General features: G+C 43.3%; 1 protein-coding gene and 1 long non-coding RNA gene across 12 annotated transcripts in view; one reads left to right on the plus strand and one right to left on the minus strand.

Annotated features, from left to right (window-relative positions):
- The window catches only part of TRPM3 (transient receptor potential cation channel subfamily M member 3), a 489,615-nt gene that overhangs the window by 338,422 nt on the left and 130,738 nt on the right, over positions 1–20,455 (plus strand). The gene's annotated exons all lie outside the window — the stretch shown is intronic.
- LOC131813205 (uncharacterized) overlaps positions 11,399–20,455 on the minus strand; it is a 51,973-nt gene continuing 42,916 nt past the window's right edge. For both annotated transcript variants that reach the window (XR_009346665.1, XR_009346666.1), the window contains exons 3-4: positions 18,857–18,944; positions 11,399–11,467 (exon numbers count right to left, since the gene is read on the minus strand). This is a non-coding gene — a long non-coding RNA (uncharacterized LOC131813205). The remainder of the gene's footprint in view (positions 11,468–18,856; positions 18,945–20,455) is intronic.

A 20,455-nucleotide genomic window follows, 5' to 3' on the forward strand; every position in this document is an offset into this window, starting at 1 on the left:
ACACAGAAGTCATTCCTGCCAGAGAGAGCACTTTCTGGAAACAGTGAAGTCAGGAAGTCACTTTGAACGGCGAGTTCCTTTTCCATGGCTCTCTGGAACTCTCCGCTCTTAACACCCATGTTTCCAGCGCCTCGATGCCGCATCCTCAGTGCTTGTACCTCCAGAGAGATGCCCCTGCCGTGACAGAATGCTCTGGAATAGGGCACAGTACCCAGATAACACACCTGCTTGCGTCCCAAGGTCAGGACTCATGAGAGCCAACTTGCAGGTTCCTTTATGGACCAAAATGGGGCTAGGACCATGAAGGAGAGGGTCTCATCCTGACACCAGTAGGGCCCTTGTGTGGCTTTAAATGCCCGTGTTCCAGCTCTGCCTAAGACAAAATGTTTTCTCGACAACCCGATTTCTAACCAGACCTCTGCCATCTGCCATCTGGGAGCTGTAATCTCTGTCTTCCTCTTTTATTGGTCGTCCGACATCCCCCATCCTCACTGCAGCTGTTTTAGCTGCTTGTGTGGGTCAGTGTTGTCCCTCGGCCAGACGAGCAGTACTTCATAGCTTTCTCAGCCCCGGGAGGGGAAGCCAGAGGGCTCAGAGAGGAGAATTTTCCAAACCTTCTTACAACATGCCAGCAGACTCCCAGATGCCCTGGGCGCATGGGCACACAGAGGGCCCGGAAGCAGAGCAGATGCCGGGCACAGCACACACTGCCCACACATCAGCATGAGCATATGCAGAAAGCTCACTGCGGGAAAAACCAGGCAGGAAATGCATCTTTTTTTTTTTTTTTTTTTGAAGCCAAGCCATCACACATGCCAATAAATGATAAGCATTGAACAGGAGTCTAGACTATATTCCCAGAATGCTCATGGCACCCATGGGGTGGTCTTTAGTGGGAACACTCATTCACATTCCATTCAGGATCCCCCTCTAAATCACCCGGAGCAAGCTAGCGTCTGCGTGTTACGTGCGGTACTCTTCTGTTCCACAAACTATGTGTGCAGTCTTTCATTCATTTCTTGAACACCTGTTACATGCCCAGCGGTATTTACGGGGCCGGGTTTACAGCAGTACCGATCCTCAGACAACCTACACACCGGTGGGGGAGAGATAGTAAAGAAATACCAAATACATGGAAATGGAGGAGGGAACAGGCTTGTGCTCATATATCAAGTACCACCAGGATTAAAGATCGGCCACCAGATTTAGCAAGATAAGATTTTGCTGTTGACCTTGAGGAGTGCAGTTTCAGTGGTGGTGTAGAAAAAATCCGAATAGAAACAAGTAAAAATAAGATGTTTGGGGGAAATTCTGTGATTTAAAAAAATGGGGAGGCTGCAGGAGGACAGAGACCAAGGGATGAAATCACAATAACTCTCGTCTATAAAAAAAATTCCGTGACCTTAAATATTTACCCTCTTCAGTTTTGGAAGACTCAGGACAGAGATTTTGGTAACTATCTTCATTCTCTTCTAAACCAGAGAGAAATGGCTTTGAAATACTTTTGGCCTAGGGGCCCCTGAGAAATTAAATTCAAATAATAATGTTTTTATTTTTTAAAGATTTTATTTATTTGATAGAAGTCACAAGTAGGCAGAGAGGCAGGCAGAGAGAGGGGGGGAAGCAGGCTCCCTGCTGAGCAGAGAGCCCGATGCGGGGCTCCATCCCAGGAACCAGAGATCATGACCTGAGCTGAAGGCAGAGGCTTAACCCACTGAGCCACCCAGGCATCCCCAAATAATAATATTTAAAAGCTGCCATTTATTGGGTGCTTATGAGATACTTGGAAATTATACGTATTCCTTCCCTCCATCTCTCTCTCTCTCTCCCTCTTTCCTTTAAATCGAAAACCACCTTAACAACTAGGTATTATTGTCCTTTCTCCTCTTTAAAGCTGAGAGAGATTAAATAATTTGCCCAAGGGACAGGGAGGGTTCAAAAGCAGCCTCAAGGTTTGAATCCAGACGTTTCTGAATAAGCATCTTGAGTACTTTCCACTTCTCTCATCTAATATAAGAAGGACTGGCTTCTAACTCTCCAGCCAAAAAATCTCACCTTCTAATGATTTGATGAGATGGAAGACGCAATCTGAATGACCTCTGGGTCCCAGCCAGCTTTGCCTGTCTTGGGTTTTATGATTCATTTACATGATCTGAGTCTTCTCCCATACTTAAGGTTAATGTCACAGCTCTCAGGGAACAATATGAACGTAGCTTTGATCCAGTTCATTTTTTCCATTGTAAAAGCAATACACACTGATTAAAAATATGTTTATTATCAATTTAGAGACTACCACAAAATGAAAGGAAGAAAAATACTGACCCCGACCCCACAAGCACAGTGACTTTTGTTAAATTTCCCTCTGGTTTTTTCCGCAATATGTAAGTTACTAGATTTGTTTTAAACACCATCATAATCATGTATATATTTGTACAACAAGATTGCTCATTTAACATTAAAACGCTTTCATTGTTTCATGTATTTCATATGCATACGTTTTAAGGTGGGTTCTTTCTTTATTTAACAGTGGGATTCCCCCACTAAAAACATTAGGTTGAGTTTTAAACTCAGGAACTGACATGGATCCCACACCTAAGCCCTCCTGCCCGTACTTATAGAAAAGTGTAGGTGTCTGGTTAGAACGATACCAGAGTCAGTGCTACTTCTCTTCTTCCGCCATGATTCTCAAACCTGCTTTCTGTAAGAATTAACTTTATGGTCCTCCTATGATCAATGTGATGAGTTATCAATGTTATGACTCTATTGAAACACTTTAAAATCCATAGCATTTAGGAGCAGGCCAACCCTCCGTCACCTTAACCAAGCCTTCCTAACCATTAAAATTGCACATGAATGCAATTTATGAGCACATACTGAAAACTGCACAATATTCCATGCCTTGAACAAAGGGCAATTGTTAAATATGATAATGAAGAAATGGCCCTTACTAGCAGACCCGTTTTACTCGTGAAGTTTACGTAATTAATTTTAATTCATTGAATGATTTGCCAAGTTGGAGAGTGTCATGGATTTTTAGACCTTGTGGGATTTGACCTTAGTCAAACCTCCTTTGTCCCCTGCATATGCGGTCCGTGTGGAGGAGCCACAGGATAAGAAGAAATTGTGTGATGAAAACAGTAGGAAGACCTAGTCTGGACTTGACATCTGTGATAAATACAGTCTTTCACTGATGTATTCCTGCCAGTCTTACCTTGACTGAATTTGTATTCTCCACAAATGTGACTCTGAAGTTGGTCCTGGAGAAAATCTCATTGTAAGTTTCCTGTTTGCTGAGTATAATACAACCAACAAGGCTCCCTCCTTACCAGTCCTTGACTAACCTTGGGCTAACAATGACCTATTATGGAATAGTCAGGGCTCAGTGCTACTCTTCACGCTCAACAAAGGCTATGTCACGGACAGTGGTAGAAACCAACTAGAACCACTGTGCCTCTCATGCCTCCTCTCACATGCTCTGTTTCTCTTTCAGTCTTTCTGTTTTCATTGAATTGTTTACAAGCAGAGTTACCAATAAAATCTATGTCTCATCAGAAGTGGTTCATTTAGTTAAACTCCACTGAAATTGAACTACTGATGAACAGTATTTTTTTCTTTTCTGGACAGTTCTCTAAAACAAACGAACAGACAAAACCACCCATATCTTCTTAACTGCTTCGTCTCTCACCATTTTTTTTTAATACTTTTTCTATGCAGTTGGAAGCAAGAAATAGAGCCCTCAAGTTTGGTGGAGGCAAAATACTAGGAAATGTAAGGGGAAAAAAATCTTTCTTAGGAGGGGCCATACTCACTAGGCAAAGCCTAATTTTAAGCAGTTTATAGCCCGCACAACTAGCATTTATTCTGTGTAGGAGGACACTTGCAAAAGAGAGCAACTACTTGGGGAATGAAGGATTTACAGTAGCAGCAGCTGGAACAACTGGCCTTCAGCCTGTCCAAACATTCTCCCGAATTTATAACAGAAAATTGCCGCATCAGAATGAGCCCCCAGAGAGGGAAAACAACCAGTTGACAAGCTGTTCTGCTCTCTGTGAAGGCTGATGGGGTCTCTCTCCTTCTGGATTCCCAAAGCATTCAAAGTTAGGCCAAGTAATTAAGCCCCCAGGGGAAATTACCTGGGACAGATCATTTCATCATTCTGGAATTATTTTTAAAAAATCATAGAGACAGAATAGTTAGTTATTCTTATGTTTATTTGCTACATTGGCCCACTCATCTAGGATATGGGTCACTCCCTAGGAAGTTAAAGGACACCACAGCAAGAGAAAGAAACTGTAGGGATCATCAAGATTAAATCTCCCTGTTCAAGGTGCTGGTGAGGAAATCAGGGCTTTAAATAATGACAATAATAGCAACAGCATTTACTGAACACTTACATTTTCCAGGTGGCTTGGTTTTTTGAGCCCATTTACTCAAGCTAGTTCAGTTTCTCCAAGAATATGTCATGGTCTTTCCTAACCAGGTTATGCATATTAATTCATTTTTCTCACAACAACCTATGCAGGCAAACTTCTTATTTAAATTTCATTTAATTAACATATAGTGCATTATTCATTTCAGAGGTAGAATTTAGTGATTCATAATGTTGTTAATGTCATCGTCTGTAAAACAGATGATGTGCTCAAGGCAACAGAGCCCACTAAGTGGCCTAAAATATTATATGGTTATCTTTTATTATATTATCTATAACATGATAAAGTATAATGTTATAACAAATATATGTTATAGAATAATAACTATTCTGTATTGAGACTTACAAAAATCCATTTCTCTAAAAGTTTCTGTGCATCAAATTTTTTAGTTAAGAGTGTTGCAATCCATCCGTCACACATTGGTGAGGCCAATCAGAAAAAAATAATATGCCATATCCCACATAATAAGGATCCTCTGATTTCACTAAATATTGACTTGAAACACCAACCCTACATCTGGAGAAGGTGTTCAGAAAATACCTACTAAATCAAAATCTGAATGTCACTTAGAGTTAACACAGTGGATTATATGGGTCAGGAAACCATAGTTTCAGTACTAAAATCTAGACTGAATGGCCTTGGAACTACCAACTGGGTGGAACATTTGAAATAGGGACGATTCTGGAAAATTCCATGTGTATAGTTAGTGTATGTGTTTGATGTGTGTATCTAATGCGTATATTAGTTGTATGTCAGTGTAAACAGTGGAATGCCATTTTTTTAACTTCTTTGGATTGACATCTACTCAAATATTTGCAAAAGTTGAAAACCTGTTCCTTTAAAAAACTGTCGGTAAAACCCAACAAAGATTTGAGCTGGAGTGAAAGCATGAGCATCCAAAGTTCTTTCACAAGTCAGCACGAGTAAGTTACGAGTGATAAAAATGAAGTCTTCCCCCTGGATTCCATCCCAGTTCCAGAAATATCTCCTTTCCTCTTGCGTCTCAGAAAGTAGAGGATCCATCACTATGAAAAAGGTGTATTTAGTATGCTTGTTTTTCAGAAAGCTCTTACAATACCCTTTTGCTTTAAGGGACTTTCGAGTTCTTTCCCTCAGCCTTTGCTGCATTGGCCTGGGCGGTTCTGTCATTGCTGAGTGTGTTCAATGAAGCAATGCTTGAAAGCAATCGAAACCTTGAGTTGATTGGACCTCTAACCGCAGCCGTCCTACTTGAAATTACAAGCTGGACTCTTTGAAATGAAACATGTCATACCCAGCAAAGCTGTTGACTGCCTGTCAGATCTGGGAATTCTTAGAGGAATTGAACTAGCCTGACAGATGGACTCAAAAAACCCAGCCACTGGGGAAATGTTCACAAACCCCCTCCTTTCTTCTCAGTATCAGGGCTGGTGAGTGTGGGCTGTCTTCCTTTTTTGTTCCTAGTGACATGATGGTCATGCTTTAGGTGGCTTTTTTTTTTTTCTTTTTAATGTATGCTACATACCCAATGGGGAGCCCAACACAGGGCTTGAACTCACAACCTGAGACCAAGTCCTGAGTTGATATCAAGAGTTGGGCACTTAACTGATGGAGCCTAGGTGGTCTTTAAAAAAAAAAAAAAATTGTTGAGTAATACTTGATAAGATACCGTCTTGAGTAAGTAGAGGATTTGTCACTGACATGATATTTCTTCTTTTGGGGAAAAAAAATCTTCCCATGGCCTAATTTATTTTAGGGATGGCCTGCCTCACTTCTGTTAGGTCTCAGGCTCATGAAGTTTTGATGATCATGAACTTGGCCTTACCTGCCCTTTCAGACTGACAGCATAATTATGAAGAGCCATAACAGTGTCATGCTCTCAGAATCTACTACCTATTAAAAACTAGGTTTTTCTTTTCTAAATGGTAAAGAAAAATAAAACCTGGTTTCCTTTCAAGGAATTAGAATTGTCCATTTTACCTAACATAAATCCACTACTTTTCTTTGTGGTCAGAATTTCAGGGACCTGCTCAATGGTACCTAATTTTATGATTTTCCCCCTGGCTAAATTAAGTTTCACTCAGCTCTTAATAGAGTCTATGATTTCTTGTTTTGTACCAGTATGGCCAGAAAAAAAAAAAACAAAAAACAAAAAAACAAAACAACCTCAGCTACATTCTTCTTATCTTACGAAAACTATATTCTTTTAACTAATAACATTGCAGTTTTTAAGGTTCTAAACTTGGAACTGAGCTTCACCTAATCAATATAGTTCCTATTCCACAGAAACAAATATTTCTGTGGCATCACAGTGTCACCAAAATTCAGTCAAGTGCCGATGAAGTTGTATGAACTCATTATCCAAAACATGAGAGAAAGAGCGAGTGATCCTAAAGGCAGGCATCATACAGAAACATAAACAGATGCAGATAATAGAGATATATTCCTAGGCATGCGTCAATATGTGTGAATATATTATATATAATATCTCTGTGTGTATATCTAACATCAGCTAGCCTCTACATAGGTCACTGTGGACGCGACTGTGTGCTGGTGCTTTAAAGGTTCCTAGTTAATATCTTAACTAAAGGCTCCTAGAAAATATGTGTATATATGTGTACATATTTATTATTGATCATTAGTTATTATTTATATTATTAATGTATTTATATGGAATACAGTGCATTAAATATGATTAATATGTATATGAACATATGAACTGGGAGCCTTTAAATTTATGTATATATCTATTGTATATATCGCACAGTGCCTTAGCATTTTTGGGAGGAAGGAAAGAAAGAAGGGAGGAGGAATGAAGAGGGAAAGAGAGGAGGAGCCTGAAAATAAGCAAAAGAAATGCAGGGTTTGAGAGGGACTCAGCATCTCACTGTTCCTTGCATGTTCCCATGCATCTATGCATACATGCTTTCAAGCTATGTGATGTTTTTGCTGCAATGGGCTGATAAGGAAGTGGTTAAAAAGCAGAGAAGGATCTCTCATTCCGGTCCAGAAGTGAACAGCCTAGTGGCAGACTCAAAGACAGGTACTGGACAGAAAATAATTACATTCTACTTCGTACCACTGTTACCTCAATTAAATGCAGTAGCTTTATAATTGCTAGCTAAAAATATGCACCTTTTCATGCCATCCTCCCGTGCCTATTTTTGGGAGCTTGACTCTCTTTGGCAGCTTGCTTTATTCCATGTTAGTTCTCCTGCTGGGCCTCTAGGGAATTCTGTATTCAAAGAAAGCAAAGCCCAAAGGAGCTGCTGATCAATGACAGATAGACTCTGACCAATCAGCAGGTGCTCTTGCCAAAGCAGTAGAGAGGAAGTTCAAGGCTGGCGGGTAACCGTGCCTCCTTCTTTGTAATCGGGTTCTTCCTACCCTCTCTGCTGGGTTGGTGGCTTTCCAGAAATAAGAGACGAATTCTGACCTTTAGAGAATGAAGGAAGACAGGCCAGCCACCATGATTCTTTCTTTCTGCTGGGCTTTTCTTTTCCTCCAAGCGCATTGAGTAGATGACCACACTGCACCCAATAGGGGAAATGCGGCTCCTGTGACAGGGCAGCTGGTTGGGGGGTCTGAGAGCCATCAGGCCCCTGGTCCCACCTGCAAGGCGGTGCTGCCCCACCCCTTCTTCCGGCAGGTGTTTCTTTGCATGGAAGCAGTGGCCATGGGCATCATAGATGAAACACTACTTCTGTCCTCTGTGTGGCTACCATTCCTTCTTCTGTCCTTCCACAGAATCCTGGAAATTCTAAGGAGCCATCAGGCAGAATGAGTGGGGAGGTCTCTAACCAGGTCGTATCAGAGAGCACAGCTGGGAATGCCAGCGCTGTGACTTTGAGTTAGTTCCTGGACTTCTTCAAGCCTCAGGTATCCCTACAGGAACACATGACATTGAGGGTCATGGGGAGGTTCCACAAGAGCCGTAGAGGCACGCCTGCCCCGCAGAGCTGCTTTCTCATCACGAAGGGCTCACTTCTCTTCCCACCTTAGACAGAGGTGCTGACTTCCCTCAGCAGCCGCTCCCCTTGAGAATCTAGAAATGTTCAAGATCCTTCCTCCCTAAGCAGATAGTAGCAGGAGGAGCTGAAATAAAATTAATTGGAAAATTTGCCTGCTAAAAAAAAAATGACAATATCTAATTTATCGAAAGATCTCATACAGAAACGTCAACTGTTCTGAACCAGGAAATAAGAAAAGGGGAAAAAAACAAAAGACTTATCTGAATGTCAGCATCGATATCCGGCAGTCTGTGCATGAAATCCCACGTGGGCTTAGGCACAAAGTGTCGCAGAAACCAGCACCCTCCGGCGCCGGGTCGGCCTGGCTGTCCTGCTCTTTGCAGCCAGAAAGCAGATTGGCGTAATGAATGAGCACTGTCAGAAGAGTTCATCAGACCGAGTGTCCAGGATCTATAAATAGCAGATTCAGGATCTCTACATGTGAGAAGCCTGGGCCATTGAGATAAGGCCAAACAGACCTACCTTTCTTGTCCATGAGGACACCACTAAATCATGCCAGAAGGGGAAAAAAATGAATTTTCATTGTATTTCATGTTGTCTGAGAAGACAAATGTGTCCGTTCCAGTGCAGAAAAGTTTCTACCCAAGAGAAGTAACGTGTTTATACTTGGCATGAAGGTTTAATCCATCCTTAACTAGAAAGTCCTCTTCAGCGGAACACTTCATTCTTTATGTCTGTGATAGGGTAGACATCATTCTGTAGCTGGACAGCCGGCGTGACAGGGGAATGTGAGAAAACGCTGGCGTTTGATTGATGCGGTGATTACAAAGTCAAACATTGTTCTGAGCGTTCTTTGTGGGAAAGGCAATGCTGGTTAAAATGTACATTCTGCCTTCCAAGAGAAACACGCCCAGATTAGTACCGAGTTGCCTTCTGGGACAGTGGTTGGCATATTTAATATGGCCCCGCCACGTGACTCATGAAACCACTGTGTGTGTGTGTGCACGTGTGTGCATGTGCGCGTGTGTGTGCGCGCATGCACACGTATCTTCCTATTGCTGTGATAGGCCAGTGGGTCTGTGTATAACCTCCCTCCAGTTCTGCAGAGCAAAAGAGACAAGATGAGGAAGATGAGAGATTCTGCTGTCTTAATCTTGGGTTCTCCACATTTACACACACATTGACACACATTGCTCTGGGGCGGTTATACCCTTAAAAGCTATTGGCAGCCTCTAAGGTTTGCGAGATTGAGAGGCTCTCTCCAGAGCCTCCCCAGGGCTGTGCTCTAGCTCCAGGGAGAGAAGCTCTAACAAAGAGCTCATTATTTTTGCTCACCAGCACCAAGGTTTGGAGCGCATGTGGGCAGCAGAAACTCGAATAGTTTTGGTTTCACTGCAGGACAGAGCGCTGTCCGAACCACCACCCCCTGCCTGGCAGGGTCTGCCCTGGGCCTCCACTCAGCTTTTGAGTCAAGAAGGATAGATATGATGGATAAACTCCTCACCTGCCCCCAGTCATCCTGGCTTCTGTCTCTCCTAAGAGCAGCCCACGCTGTCATTGCCAAGGCTGAAAATCTAAGTCACCTCGGTTTCCACCCTGACTCTTGACCCCTGAAGGTCACCCGCCTCGTGATTCTCCTTGATCCCCCTCGTGCGTGTCTCCCCCACCCTACAGCCACCCACTAGCCGAGGCCATTGTTACCCATTTCACGCCTGCTGCCACAGCTCTGAAGCTGGTCCCCAACGCCACTCCCCATGCTGAGATTAATTTGTGCCTCAGAGCGTTTGACTGCAGCAAAACAGCTTCGAGAGGCTGCGGGGTGCAGCCTCTAGAGCTGCACGGACCTGAGACCCAGTCTTGACCATCACTTTCCAGCTAAGCACTCTGGGTAACGGTTTAATCTCTGAGCCTCATAGGATTGAGAATTAACAAGGTAACAGGTGTAAGGTGCATGGCACCAGGCCCTGTGTGAACCGAACTCTGTCCAAATTCCTTAAGCCTTGAAATCATTCGTAGCTTGGCCTCAACCTTCCCTTCTAGGCTTGCTTCGTGAGTCACCTTCCCTCCTTCCAGGGCTCCAGCCAAACTGAGTATTTGTGTATAACATTTTTATGTTTACTTTGCTCTTATTTTCTCTTACCATTTTCTTCTTCCTGATCCTCCCAGCACCCCACTTCCCATTTGAAATTCAAACTAGCCCACGAGGTTCAGCCCAAATCCTGGCCTCCTCCATGAAATCTTCTTGGGTCATACCAGCTAGAAATGGCCTTGGTCTCCTTAGCCCTTATGTTCTGAGCCTTGTTGGGATTTTCTCATGGCCTTCCTCATAGCATCCACATTCTGAGCATCTCTGGATCTCTCTTTCCCCCCAGATGCTTTCCCATTGGACATATGTACCCACGATCTGGAACATATGACATGAAATCATAAACCAACTGTAAGGGAGACAGGGAGAAATGAATTGCTCTATTCGGGACAAAAACTATCCCTTCTAAGCAGTCATGCTCTAAGAAGTTAATAGTTCTGACATCCAGGCCTGCAATTTCGGGGGGAGCAGGAGGTGGCCAGACCCTCCCTTGCCCTCAATTTATTATGCTAAGAGTTTTGACCCTGGGATAGTTTGCAGCTATGGCTTGTGCATGAGCCACGAGGAGAATGAACTCAACCGTTCAATGGAGGGAGATAGGGCTGTGTGTCCACGTTAGCCAAGGAGGAGAAAGGGAATACTTGGGTTTAGAGAGAGATGATGGGGCCAATAAATGGAATCATGCTTTCCTCCAATCAATCCCATCAGACTTTGAAAGAATAGAAAACTCTTCAAAACGAGGTTCACTGTAGGCTGGTACATATGACAATAGAAGCGCCCTGGACTCGTGCTCCCTTTTACCATTGAACAAATGTCACACCCTGCCATTGTCAGGCCAGAAAATGCAGGGGAGGCCTTCCAATCTCCCACCAGCTTTATTTTTAATTTGCCAGGCTGGGTTAAGGGGAAAACCTACTGGGGCTGCTTTTTGTTTCCCTTTGTATTTTCATTCTTGTCCTGTGACAAAGGAAGCCCTTGCTTCTTATTCTTCTCCAGCAGCCCTAGAAAAAAGCCGTGGAGAGAGCACACACTGAAATCAAAACCTGCAAAAAGGGAGAGAAAAAAAGCAGTATCCCCAGGCTGGGCATTGTGTGCAATCAACAAGGGATTTTTCTCTGCCCCTGGGACTGTGGGGCAGGCACACGGCAACCAGGAGAGGAGAGCAGCCCTGGGCAGGCATGCAAACTAGAGAAGGTCTGACTCTCAGTAAATGATCTCTGTGATTTTCTCTCTTAACTACCATGGTTGAAGACATGAGTCATCATACTAAAATACCTTCTTGTCCACTTGCACATGCATTCAAATACATTCATTCAAACAAACACATAAGATTCAGGATCATCTTGGGTCAGGCACGTTCCCCAGGACATCCCAATGTTGGCCCAACATGTCCTTCCAACATGGGTCCCTGCACCATGTGGTTTCTCTCCCCAACCCCAAAGCCACCTGAAAGGTTTTCTTTCTTTAACCTCTGACTCAGGCTAGGAATTTAATTTAATATTGGTTCTTACGACCACGTGGGGGGCATTCTTGACCAAACGGCAGCATCAATTTTGCTTCTGATTAGCCTGCAAGGGTACACATGAGATGCGTCCTAATCCTTTAGGACCAGCGTGCCCTTGGAATACAGGGCTGAGCTTGTCTTGTCTTTACTGGCGGGACTGGGGATGAATATTAGAAGGAAACCTGACTGGTCTCTGGATGACAGACAATGCAGAGACACATAGACACCCAAGCCCAGACACTGAGCATCCAAGACCCCAGACCTGCCTTTCTAGAATCCAATTAGTACATTTCAGTCTCAGATATGTTAAAGAAGAAAAAAATATTCTGACACTTGTTCAGACAGTAAGGAAGATTTTATTCAAGGAGCTCTGCACTGGGGTTTTGTAAGCAGGAGAGAAAGACTGAGCTCAACTCTGAACAGATAAGAAGAAAAGTGGGAATTTATAGTTAAGGGGTCGAAGGAGGGGGTCAATGGACAGGAAATGACTAAGAGAGTGGGAGAAGTCTTGCAAAACAGACCTACCAAGATGCTTGCTAAAGGCAGCTAGCGTGCTCAGATATCACTGGGGGATGGTGGAGGCCAAATATAGAGAATGATCCGATACTAAGGGTGGCTCATTCTTGTTAAAACAAGGCAATGTCAAGATGAACATGGAAGCGTAAAGGTTGGAGCCTGGTAGAGAAGAGGGTTCAGAGAAGCCAGGCTGAACTTTGGTCAGGGAGAGAGCCTTAGTCATGCACGGTCCCATCTGAAAACCAAAGCCAGATTTGAACTTGGAATGAAGAATTCATTCCGCATTCATGGGGCACCGACAACATGCCAAGCATACTACTGGGTAACAGAATGTAGAGAGGGAAGAAGGGTCCTTGCCTTCTAAGAAATCAGAGACTGTTGAAGGAGGAAGACCAGCCAACGGGAGACCATGCTCTCAAACCACGTCGCCTGGATCTGAACGTACCCCAGCTTTTCCTGACTGCCCGGCCTTCCAAATGGCATCTAACCTCCCCGGCCTCCAGGTCATCATCTGGGAAATAGGAATCAGCATAGAACTAGATGATAGATTTTTGTGGGGTCGTCCGAAGCCTATCTGTGGACTGCTTTGCGCAATGTTCAACATCTTGTAAATAACACAGCAAACACCCGTAGTAGTATTGCCATCACAGATGGGGACATGGTTTGTAGTATGCCGTCAGTGCGACAGAAGACAGATGCCTCACCGCAGGGAAGGCTGCTTTTGAGTCCAGACGGGCTCACAAGAGATGATACTTGAACAGTGCCTGAGGACAAGGGACAGATAGGCAGGCAGAGCCGAAGGGACCAGACACAGCATCAGAGAGAAGGGACAGGACAAAGCCACTGCTGTGGGAGAGGGAGCAGGCGCAGGGAACATGCCCAGCTTAGCAAATGGGAAGAGAATTAACAACTATTAAGCCCAAGTGAGACACTAGAAACTGCACTGTGTGGTTTTAAAAGATGATCCCCCAGAAAGCTTTGCACTAACCCCGAGACAAGGTGCTTCCCTGATATTTGCTCAGAAAGAACCTGAAACTCCAAGACTGACCCAAGCACCTCAGCAGTGACCTAAGGTCGCATATCCCTCCGCTGGCCTGAGTCACTTCTGGGTCCGAAGGACTCTAAAGCTTGGGTTCTGTACACAGTCTGTGCTCTGGGAGCCAGAGCATAACTGTGTTGGTGTCGGGAGGGCTATGGGGGGCTGTGGAACATTCTCAGGGGCCAGACCAGAAAAGTCCCAGAATTCACCGTGAGGGGTGTAAGTGTTACAGCTTTTCCTGACCAGAGGAAGGGTTATCACTAATCCCAGCGGCGTAAGAGCTGAGCGTGTAAGGATCACCAGTACGGCGTTCATGGCAGGGAATGAGATGACAGAGATCTCGCTCCGCAACATGGACGGGGAATGTTTTAAAAATGGTCATTTGTTTCTATGAGTTTGGCTTTTTTAAATTCCAAATGTAAATGATATCATGCAGTATTTGTCTTTCTCAGTCTGACTTATCTTACGTAGCATATTCCCCTCAAAGCCCACCCATGTTGTCACAGAGGGCAGGATTTCCTTCTTTCTCAAGGCTGAATACCATTCCCTCCCGTGTGTTATCATCCCCGCATCTGTTGACAGACACTTAGGTGGCTTCTGTATCTTGGCTATTGTGAATGACGCTGTAGGGAACACAGAAGTACAGATCTCTTTCTGACATCCCGTTTTCATTTCCTTTGGATGGATACCCAGAAGTGGGGTTCCTGGATCCTATCATTAGCTAATGCTGCAGTGGTAATCATACCGCCATATGTAAGTGTTATCAAGTCAACACACTACAGACCTGAAACGTATACACCATTATTTGTTAATTACATCTTGATTTAAAAAAATGATAATTTGCCCAAATCTAATGAACAGATGAGAGTGAGACAGCAAAAGGAAACAAAGTTTCCATATGGTACCAGGCACAAAAATCAAGATCCCTTCTTAGGGATGTTCTCGAGGGAATTAATGTATCAGATAGGAAGCCAAACCTATTAGATGCCCCCAATGCAGATTTTCTGCCATTTTGAGCACAAAGAAAGAAATTGTGTGATCTTTCTAAAGCTAAAAAGAGCCCTAATGATCATCTAGTCGGAGTTGTTGTTGTTATTATTATTTATTATTTTGTAGGTGGTAAAATCAAGATTCAGAGAAGTGAGGTGATTAGGCCAAGATCCTTTTGACATGTCACAACTGCCATATGAAACTAGCCGCATCCTATCAGCCATACAAAGGAAGTCCAGGAATCTGACAGAGGAAGGGTTATCATTAATCCCAGAGGCATTCACACAGGCAGGTGCCCAGAGGGCTGCCCCAAGGGCGTCCCTTGTTGTCAGGAAACTGACAACAAGATCATTGCTGGGGGAACTAGACCAGCTGAAGAAGAGACACAAGAGAACCCCACCATCTGTAGCACTTTATGTGGCTTTCTTGGCAGTCTTTCCCATGGGAGATTTCAGAAGGATGTAGTGTCTTGATAAATATAACAGGGAAGTCAGAAAAAAGATAGAATGCTACCTTGTAATGATAAAAAAAAAAAAAAAGCCACCAAAATAACCCCTAAAAATTATTACAGCCCCAGTAAGAAGCCCATATGGTGTTGGCCTTGGAGAACCGTCTGTGGCCCTACATATTCTCCTCGGAGAGATTTCTAATTATTTTTTAAAAATATATAAGAAAACACACACGAATCCAATAATGCCCTTCCTGAGATAGAAAGTAATCCTTCAGGTCGAATTGAATTTTCACCCATCTGTCTGACTGATGAGATGGTAGATGACAAATATTCTTGATTCTGCTAGCCAACGCCATGAGATATAGAAAGAAGCTTCTAGAAATGTTATTACTGGACCTGTAGGATCTGTCATGTACCCAGTGAGGTACACCACATGGTTATATAACAGATGAAAGAGGGAATGTCAGTTGTCAGGAGAAGAACTGAAAGCAGGAGACGGTAGGTGACAGGTTGTCATATCGTTCCAACCCCCTAAAGAGCCGTGCTGAAGTTTCTCCAGATAATTAATAGATGAGGAATTTAGCCTGTTCCCATTTTTTGCCCTCATCACAAACTCAGCTGGGCTGCTTTTTCTGTCCTCCCTCTGTGTCACCTTACGGTCGCAAAGTGTTCCTCAGACTATGAAGGATATGTCAGTCAAGATCTGGGGAGCCTTGGTTGAGTTCCTGACCCATATTTAACAGTTTCCTTACTGTGACATGTGCTGAAAAGCAAAAAAAAAAAAAAAAAAAAGAAGAGGAAGATGAAGTCTCCAAAGCTCATGTTCACCAAATGATTTCATTTGCACCTTTATTTAAGCCAGTGCTGCCCTGGGACCAAGGCAGCAGCTAAGGGCTAAGGAAACATCAGGAAAATGAAAGTAGGAGAAAATCATGAGGTCAGTCTGTTTTTCAAGACCCAAAAAAAAGAGCCTACACTCCTCCTGGTGGTTGGTAGTGGTGCAAATAAGCAGGGGGCAAGAGCTGATCCTGCTCAAAGCTCCTCTGTCCCCAGATCAGAAGGCTGCACTCTAAACAGGGCGTGTGCTGGTTTCCCACCGCCATTTTGTACAGCCAGCTTGGCGAGAGTTGCCTCCCTCTCTCCAGCATGTCACTGGCCGGGTTGGAGGCCATTACAGCAAATCTGATTCAAGAACAACACGAGTGGGGCTTTTTGTTATTTTGTTTTGGGTTTGGGGTTTTTTTGTTGTTTTTGTTTCTGTTTTACTTCAGCTCGCTTATGAGGTACTGAAACACTCATTTCTAGCTGCGAGACAGTTGGTAACAAGAGTTCCAAGCTTTTAGGAATCTATCCTAAGGACAGAATACCACATACAGATCAGGTTTTAAATGATATTCATCCCATTTTTATCTGTATCAGACATTTAGACACAATATAAATGTCCAACAAAGCAGGTATTGGTTAAGTGAGCTATTCCCATCTATTGGACAGACTACTCTATAGATATTGAACATTATGCTTTTAAAAGTGTTCCCAATAATACAGGAAAGAACTTAGTTAGAATGCTAATGGAAAAGAGTATGAGAATACAAACTAGCAGTTCACAAATGTGCCTACCCCCCCACAACACAGACACATATATACACTGTGGCAATGGGGGTGGGGGAGAGAAGAAAGAGAAAAGAAGAAAGAGACCTGAAGGAAATAAACGAAGGTATCATTACTAGTTATATTTGGGTAGGACTTGGGATTTGGGAAACTATTTCTCATTTGACTTTTTCTAAACTTCTTCAGTTTTTCATGATAGTCATGCGCGGTCATGCAATGCTTTTATAATAAGAAAAAATTATTTCTCATATTGGCACCAGTGGGCTTCTGACCTCTGAATTGTATTTCTTAAAGAGAGAAACAAACACTAGTCTTCTTAATTACAGTGGGAAGAAGAGAAAGGGAGTCAAGAATTAGAGTCAAATGAGCAAAACCTCCTCCTTTCTCTGGCACTCGGGTAATTGCCCCCTTGTGCATGCGAGAAGATCCCTTGAGAGAAGGTGGCGTTACAGGAATATGGGTGTGCTCTGATCTACTAAAAGCAACCTAAACAGAATTGTGACCCAAAAGTAGAGAGAACACACTTTTTAAAAATTAACTGGCAAATCCAATGCGTAATAAAATATCCTTTTAGAAGTCAGCTAATCGCGTATTTTATCCGATGTGTAAATTCATACATCTGAGTCTTTGGAAGGTAGGGCAAAGTAGATTTACAGTAATTTCATCCAATTTCTATCTCCGTAGCATTACTTTTTATTCAGCCACTTCAATACGAGACTGAATCCTGTTCAAAAATATTACACGGAGAGTCAATACATAATTTATATGGAACTCCATAACAAATGAGTACACTTATTTGGTATTAATTTTCTCACAAAAATTTTGGCTGTCCCCTTCCACTAATCTTTGGTTTGCTCATTTCCAGTTGTGTTTGAATTTCCTCTGATTTCCTCCCCTCCTCCATATAAATCAATCTGTCCCTTTCCAAGCCAGCACCTTTGGCACAATGTTACCTTTAAGAATTTTGTCAACCTGGGGGGCGCCTGGGTGGCTCAGTGGTTTGGGCTGCTGCCTTCGGCTCGGGTCATGATCTCAGGGTCCTGGGATCGAGCCCCGCATCGGGCTCCCTGCTCCGCAGGAAGCCTGCTTCCCTCTCTCTCTCTCTGCCTGCCTCTCTGCCTACTTGTGATATCTGTCTTTCAAATAAATAAATAAAATCTTTAAAAAAAAAAAAAAAGAATTTTGTCAACCTGGATAGCCTAGGTGGCTCATCCGGTTAAGCATCTGACTCTTGGTTGTGAGATCGAACCCCGTGTCAACTCTGCCGTCAACACAGAGTCTGCTTAAAGATTCTCTCCCCCACCTCCCCCTGCTCTCGCTCTTTCTCAAGTAAATAAATAAATCTTAAAAAAAGAAAGGGAAAAAAAAGAATTTTGTCAAGGAAGAAGAGTTCTTTTCCACAGATGGTGGAAATAAAATAGGAGTGTATTTTAGATGGCATAGGAACTTTTCATCCGGTTGCATTGCTGTATTCCCTGGGCCAAGTGACCTTTAGTCATACCAGAGTAAAAACTGAAGCCAATATCTGCTCAAAGGCCTTTTGTTATCCACCACAATTCCTGTTTAGATCCTTATTAGGGGTCTTGTATTATTCTGCATCTTGATGAACCTGGATTTTCACATTTCCTATTAAACCCTCAGTGGTCTCTTGAATATTAATATTTCATCAGGGAAATATTCTGCTTAGCTGGTGATTTTCTGTAGGAAAGGGGGAGTGGCAGAGAGAGAGAATTTCAAGCAGACTTCTGGCTGAGTGCAAAGCCCACTGAGGGCTCGATCTCACAGCCCCGAGGTCATGACCTGAACCAAAATGAGGAGTCAGACGTGCATCTGACTGAGCCATCCAGGTGCCCCTTTGCTGGTGGTTTTTAAGTTACTGCATTGTGAGGATTGAATGGCTTCTGGATCTAATGGTCTCCCTCTCTCCCTGCTCTAGTCCTCAGGAGACACATCTCCAGATTTTATTAAGAAATTAAATGAGTAAATAGGAGACATTTCAGAGATGGTTCTTTGAAGAAAGTTTCAGATGTGGCATGTTAATGTCCTCAAAGCTGTTGGTTAACATTATTATAGGTGGACTTTCCTGAATGTCTACAAAATCATAAGACTTTTGCTAATTATCTATTGTATAGCTTTGGTGTTTCTCTAAAATTCTCTGACATGTTCCAAACCACTTGTCAAACCCAGGTATTGTCTCTTACATAGCTAACACAGCATGAAATGACTGTGGAATGTTCCTTTCTGTTTGTGATAGATGGAACCAAAGTGGCCTTGTTACTTACCAATATTATTCAGCTTAATATCATGGCTATTTTCATTTTCAAAAGCTTGCTTCAATCTCCATGTCAATTTTTACAGATTTCTTGCCTGCTGTTACATAAATAAAAATCACAAGTTAAGCTAGTTAATAGACACCTTGAACAGGAGTCAATTTAATTTTTCCAGTATGTTTTTCTGTACCTTCATCTTTATTCCACTCCAGGACCTGCTGGGTTTTAGAAGTGGAAAGTCCATGATTAGTTCAGCCACATGTACTCTGTTTTATTATTTAAGTGGTAAATACACTTGCTTGTTATCCAGAAGAGGAACCAAACCATCTTCAAATATAAAATTACTTCTCCCACGTCATTTTTAGACTTCTGGGATTTTGTCATTTTTCTATAATATCTGCTCTGAGTCTTTTTCCATACCGTGGTTTAATCTACATGGCACTGAAGTTTCAGACATTTTGGTGAAACATATTTCTGGGTTAATCAGTTGCTGCCTGATCTCAAAACTGTCACATTCATCATAAGCCTCAATTTCTAAGAACCCAGGCAGCCCAGTTTCTATCACATAATGTTTGACTAAGTGCTTAGCACTAATACAGCGTCCAGGAGAGTCTTAATTAAAATTGATGGTTTGCATTTGAAATACCAGCTTGGTGTCTAGCCTAACGTAGCCATGCACTTTAGCTGTGTTACCATCCCTTGTGGACTGTGCTACTTTTTCATTTACCAGTTTCCTTAACACAGCGATTTGGTAACAATTCAACCAGTCAGCAGGGACTGGCAATCCTGTCTGCAAACAGACCTCTCTTTTATACAAGGCGACGTGTGCAAACCAGGGGAAAGAGGGCTAGAGCAGAGCGCCAAGTAGCCTCCGGGAGTCTGCGAGAGGCACAGGGGAAGTGCGGGCTCCAACAACGTTGGGGCCCCTGAAAGGACCAAGTTGCTCAGTACCGCTGGGGCATCAGGCATGTGGGGCTGGGCTGTGGTGGTGGGAGTAGCAGCAAGGGGGTAGCAGGGACCACGTATCAGCAAGAGATAAAACTAAAGACCTAGATGGGAATGTGATACTGGCCGTCCTTGAATTCCCTGCGAAGGTTGTTTAGCAATGGGGACACCTGAGTGGCTCAGTCAGTGAAGCATCTGACCTCGGCTCAGGTATGATCTCAAGGTCCTGGGATCCGAGTCCCTTGTCCTCAGGCTCCCTGCTCCGTGGGGAGTCCACTTCTCCCTCTTCCTCTCCATCTGCCCCTACCCCCCTCTTGTGCTTGCCCTCTCTCCCTCTCTGAAATAAATAAATATTTTTTTAAAAAAGCATTTTTAGCCATGGGAGCCACTAAAATATTTTAGTAAGGAGGGTGATACAATCAGGAAGATCGCTTGGGCAGCAGCATGGGGAGTAGGAATGGAAGGGCCAGAATGGGGAGGACCAGTAAAGAAATTCCTGGAAAGTTCAGAGTCTACAGGCTGCATAGTGGCCATGACAGCGAGATGGAGAAGGAGGAGGAGGCTGTAAGGAACCTGGACATACCATATGCTTTCTCACTTCCCTCCATCTCTCTTGTATAGAATGCACTAGAAGGAGGTGAGCTCCGGGAAAACAGGAAATTTTTG

The sequence above is a fragment of the Mustela lutreola genome, chromosome 12 (genome assembly GCF_030435805.1).
Source record: "Mustela lutreola isolate mMusLut2 chromosome 12, mMusLut2.pri, whole genome shotgun sequence".
NCBI classification, from domain to species: Eukaryota; Metazoa; Chordata; class Mammalia; order Carnivora; family Mustelidae; genus Mustela; species Mustela lutreola.